This window comes from Canis lupus, chromosome 12, assembly GCF_011100685.1.
Source record: "Canis lupus familiaris isolate Mischka breed German Shepherd chromosome 12, alternate assembly UU_Cfam_GSD_1.0, whole genome shotgun sequence".
NCBI lineage: Eukaryota > Metazoa > Chordata > Mammalia > Carnivora > Canidae > Canis > Canis lupus.
In genome coordinates, this window is record NC_049233.1 from 43,000,108 (window position 1) to 43,006,333 (window position 6,226).

Sequence of the window (6,226 nt, forward strand, 5' to 3'; positions counted from 1 at the left end):
CCACAAAATATCTAACACCCTCCCTCTCCCAGGCAACATGAATGACTGCTACTTTTTTTTTTTTTTTTTTACCAATCCTCCATTTAGGCTGCCTTCCCTTAAGGCAGGTAAGGTAAGATTTATTGATATACCTAATCATAGAATTGCCCTTTTTGATAGTGAGTAAATCCCCACTTTCTTAGGCTCTCCCCAAAATTATCCCACTATGGCTCAAATCTGATAAATGGGGTTCTAACACTCTCTTACTGAAATACCTCTCCGTTTCTCTTGGTGAGTGCTCTCCCCTTTTGCACTTAGTAATAAAATCAAGGTGGTCAACTAAAGGTGTTTTCTGGTGGTCTGTGGCTGGAAGATGTTGGCAGTCCTTACTGAATCCATTGGAGTCCATTGAAACATCCTTCATTTCCTTCTGAATTACTTCAACATTCTCAGAATGGTTTTCCCCTGTCCCCCATCTCATTTCCTCTAACATTCTAGAGTCCTTTCCAGGGTGATCTTTCTGATCCTCAAATATGATCATGTCACTTCCATTTCCCCATATTCCTAACAATAAAGTCTAAATATTTTAGCCTGGACTGTGACACTCTCCTTACAATCTCACCTCCTGTCCAATTAGTCACTACCTCCCCAACTCCAGTTCCATGCAATGGTCTTTGGTAAATTTGCTTGCAGTTCTCCTAAAGCATTTTGCTAAATGCTGGCATGGCCTTTGGACCTCTTCTGATGCTTAGAAAATTTCTTCATCCAGTTAATTTTTGCTTGTACTTAAAGACCTGGCTCGGGATCCCTGGGTGGCGCTGCGGTTTAGCGCCTGCCTTTGGCCCAGGGCGGATCCTGGAGATCTGGGATCGAATCCCACGTGGGCTCCCGCTGCATGGAGCCTGCCTCTCCCTCTGCCTGTGTCTCTGCCTCTCTCTCCCTCTGTGTGCCTATCATAAATAAAAAGAAAGAAAGAAAGAAAGAAAGAAAGAAAGAAAGAAAGAAAGAAAGAAAGAAAGAAAGAAAGAAAGAAAGAAAGAAAGAAAGACCTGGCTCAAGCATTTTCTTCTCTGAGAAAACGTCTTGAACATTCCTGAGTGTCATTATTGTGTTTTTCTCTCAAAGCGTGTATCATACTGTACTGTATGTGTTTACTTGTTTTCTCCACAAGACAAACAACTTCTTGAGATCCACAACCTTATTTTATTCATCCTGATATTCTCTGGTAGTGGGTCATACCCAGAATTCATCTCTTATGATGTTTGGAAATAGAAGGGGGGAGTATGGTTAGGCTGCTCAGGATTGAGACCTGTTTTGTGGATATGGCCCAAAGATAATAAATGTTTTGCAATATACTGGGCAATCCTGTACAAAGGATTATCTCCAAGGATTGTTTCACCCAAAATGTCTATATCATCTCCATTAAGAAACACCACATTCTCAGTAGGTGTTTGTTTATTGAAGGAATGAATAAATAAACATGAATGATGTAAAAATAAAGGAATAAATTATGGAACAAATGAAGATGGAGAAAAGCAGCCTGAGCACTGTAAGTATACCCCAAGGGAAGGTATTGACTGGGAAATTCATACTTTGACAACTTAAAATTTTCTTCTGGTCATAATTATGGTCCCTTTCCCCTAGGGTTATGAGCACAAAGTGCAACCTGAGTTGAAAGAACTAATTAAAGTAAAAAGATTCATATGAAGATATGTGAGGTAGGAGACTATCTAGATGTGAGACTAGAGGCATTTCTGTAAGGCTTCTCAGATCATTTGGCCTACAACATTTACCTCATCTTTGCAAGACCAGACCTCTTAATTCTGATTTGAACTTTATATTTAACCATTTAACCTGAGGCCCATTACTTGCAGTTTATTGTTGCTGCAAATTAAAATCCGCAGGGAGCGGACATGCACTGTGGTTTTATTTGCCAATGTAAGTACTGTGTGACTCACATCCTCCCTTCAGGGGAATCTTAGCTAGGTAAAACTTTTCCAGGGCTCAACTTTTCCTGGAATAACTTTGTCATTAAAGACATAGGCACTGAATCAAAAGCTAATTGAATCAAAACTGTGGATAATTTAATCTAGAATTCGAGACCTATTTAGTGCATAAATAATTGGTACCAAGTGTCATTTGTGCACAGATGCCAACTGTTTCTGGGTCCCAATGAAATCACTTCTAGTTTTGAAGGTTATTTTAAATTCCTTCAATCTGTTCACATACCCAATATCATAAAGAAGATTTCAATGTAAAACCAATCTATAAATATTAGTTGGTGATCATAGCCTAATTCATACTTCAAAAAATAAGTGGCATCCTTAAGAATGTTTTTAAAATTTTTCATTCACACTTCCCATGGAAATACTTTTCAGGACTTCTAATTTCACTGTACAAAATAGTAAGTTGTCATAAGGTTGACTATGAAGGACTTTTGTTCATCTTCAATTATTGCAGATCTAGCGTATGTATCCTGAACCATAGGTGTTCTATTTCCTCACTTACTATTTAAAAGAAAGGGGGGAGGGGTGAGAAACTTTCCTTTTCTTTACCATTCTGTTGAGACCTATCAAATTAACAAACTATTTTGTGCTGATCTATTAGTGGGAGCTAATGGCTAGTAGTTTGAGAGAGAGATTTGGGAATAAACTGGTTCTAAAGCAAGCATGGCCCGGAGTTATTCAATTCATATTAAAGCTGTGGAAGGTGATTCTATATAAAGTTTAGCTTCTAAGATCTTACGTTGCAGCAAGCTGCAATCTTTACCTATAAAAGAGCCAATGAGGACTAGCTGAATGGATATAAGAATTACATTAAATTCAATGAAACATATCGAGCACATGACATATTTCAGCACTCTGATAGCAACTGCAGAGGACTTTTAAAAAGCAACTTAGAATCCAACATGGGGATTAGATAGATACATATTATCACTGGTGGTAAAATGAAATACTACCATGAAAGGGAGACAAGGCATTGTGAAGCTATAAAGGGATCAGTTGGGGGGGGGGGTCAGAAAAAACTCCTAATATTATCTATGGAGAAATTTGGGGATGAATAGGATTTTGTAGAGCATCTGAAAGCAATCTCTTGTTGCCATATTTGCCAGTGCAGGGAAAAATTATAGAAGACTCTGAAATGGACCAAAAAGATTCCTGGATGACTTCAGTGGAAAACAAGGTGGAGGGATGCCTGGATGGCTCAGCGATTGAGTGGTTGAGCTTCTGCCATCAGCTCAGGCTGTGATCCTGGGGTGCCAGGATCAAGTCCCACATCGGGCTCCTGCTTCTCCCTCTGCTTGTGTCTCTGCCTTCTCTCTGTGTCTCTCATGAATAAAGAAAAATTAAAAAAAGAGAAAAGAAAAGAAAAGAAAAAAGAAAGAAAACTAGGTGAATCAGCTGTTTCTATAGGGTCCCTGGGCCTTTCATTGCCCTTGAGCTATTTTACCATTCTATAACTTGCAGATAATCAGACGCAATGCAGATGACTTCTGTTCATAGATATATAAATCTGTCTTCTGGCAGGTAGTCCCTCCCCATTACCTCTGTCAGTCCAGAGAGCTCATGTAGAGTCCTGGTACCAAGTCCTAGCACCTAGATTGTCAGCAACACTTTCACAGCCTCTCTCACTGAGGTCTCTTCCTGTAGAGCATAGTGTCCAAATAGGTTCCAGTCTCTTTAGCGGTGGAGCCCATAATATCTACTCTTCCAGTTCCTGCCATGTACCTTCCTCTCACTTCTGTCCCTACCACACAGGAATCATTTTGTTTTTAAACATAGAGTTATATTGTCTCCTGAAACAATGTAACTATAGATCGTGGATTCTAGACTGTGAAGAGACAAATATCTGCTTATGTTCATCTCCATGCCACTTTCTCTTTAGTACCTGAAGCATTACAAATTCCTCTAAAAATAATGAGAACTGAAAAATGAGGAATCATGGTCACCTTAGAGTTCTCTGAGGTTGTCTCATAAGGTGAGACATGTCCATAAAATCCATGAATTATGTCCATAAAAATCCATTAAATTTTAATGGAAATCAATATATTTTAGAAATATTATTTGGACTCCACAGATATGCTTTTTTTTGAAGTCGTGTAAGGGCACAGAGCATGTCATTAACAAGAGTGGAGAAGAGATAAGCAGACACATTCTGAGGAGGGTCTTCTCAAGTCGGGTTGTTATTCTATCCTACTATTGGGTTTCATTATTCTACCTTGAAGGGAAGCACAAAATAGTGTTGCATTGGTGATTAGAAAGTTCAAGAACTAAGAGAAATCATAATAACACAGAAGGAATGCTTTTCTTACTGCATGATCTGAAAAAAGAAAGAGATGCTACTACAGATTATGTATTACTTTAACTGAATCTCTGTATGTGACTTGATTACTTTTTTTGCCATATTTAGGTTGTAAGATAGTATATTCATCATGACCTTGCATCACATCATGTCTGGATATGTAATTATAAAATAATTAAACCGCCTTCATGAAATTATATGAAAATTAAATGATTACATTTTAGAAGTGGGTTGCTAGATCCTGTTCAGTTTCTAACCTATAATAAACTTGGCACCACTAGAGAGGGTTGGAAGTGAGACATAAAGTGAACATTGCTTGGCATTCTTCCACTAAAATTCCTGCTGTGGAAGATTGGCCCTTTCAAATAACACCAGATACTACACTGGTATTTAATTTAAAAATCTTTAATCAACAAAGATCTCAACAACCATTTAAATTTCACTGTATATCAATTCTAAGTACCAATTATAAAATCATTGCTAATGCCATCAATAAAACAGGATCCTTTGAATTGAGGGCTTTGGGACTACTGAAACCATAGAGATCAAGAGGTCACTATCTTGTTTCTGAAAGGAAAATTCTATGGTTAGTGTAGCTGAAATTAATAAGAGAGGTTTTGAGTTTTTGAATGGAGTTAAAACTGCTTTAGACAGACATACTGCATTTAGTTACTCTCGTTATAATTAACATGGTAAAAGTATAGCATGCTTTAATCTGCCATCCTGAAAAATGATGTTTATTTTCACAGTTATGAGTATCTTAACGAAGAAAAAAATAAGGACAAAGACACCCTTTCATAAGTGTCAGGGAACTGTAAGAGGAAGATCAAATTTATTTAAGGAGAAATTTCCAGATGATGGGTCGTATTGGGAAATTACAGATTTAGCCCCTTGACTCAGCAGATATAACAATATCTCAGCCAACATCATATGATGTCTGAGCATCATCTGTTTAACTACCTCCTACCATTTTAGATTTGCTCAGCATGTTTTATATTTCAATTCAAATTCACAATTTATCCACACACTTATGACAGAATGAAAGAATACAAAAACAGGAAGAGGTTCTAAGATACTCAAAGTCTCTGAGGTAAACATGCCAAGAATCCACCTTGGTTGCCAGTTGGGGAGCAGGGGATGTTTGCGACAGGCAGACTTGAGGAGAGGTGGAAATGTGTTGGAAACAGCAGCTGGTAAGTGTGGGGCAGGAGAGAGATTTGGTGCTGGAAGTATCTCACAGTCAAAGGAACTACAAGTTAGAGATAGGACAAAAATGATTCTGGGAAACAAATAAATTAGACAGTAGTTTCCTATTGGACTATTTATTGTTTTTCTAATTTGCTTCTTCATATTCATAATATTTAAAATTTTGGAGCCATAAGGGATCCCTGGGTGGCTCAGTGGTTCAGCGCCTGCCTTTGGCCCAGGGCATGATCCTGGAGTCCTGGGATCGAGTCCCGCATCGGGCTCCCTGCATGGAGCCTGCTTATCCCTCTGCCTGTGTCTCTGTCTCTGTCTCTCTCTCTCTCACTCTATGTCTATCATGAATAAATAAATAAAATCTTTAAAATAAAATAAAATTTTAGAGTCATAGATATGAGAGAAGAGGGGAGCAGAATTCTATTTTAAGTAGGGTGATCACTGCAGTTTTCTTAGATTGTTACCATTTCCTGGATACATTACATTACATTTCCATTTCATTTTACCATTTTTTCATCTTTTTTAGCTCTCCAAAACCAGCTTAAAGCTTAAAACTCTCAGTGACACCAAAAGGAGCCCCCAGGATTGCATTATCCTCAGAGGAGGTGAAACAAAACTAGAATTAAACCTGGACCAGATCCTAATAGTAGCAAATGTTTTCTAGGTTCCTTTAAACAATTCGGAGAAGAAACAGATTTTTGGATGTCTCCACTAGATGGCAGTATAGAAACACCTTTATTTTCAC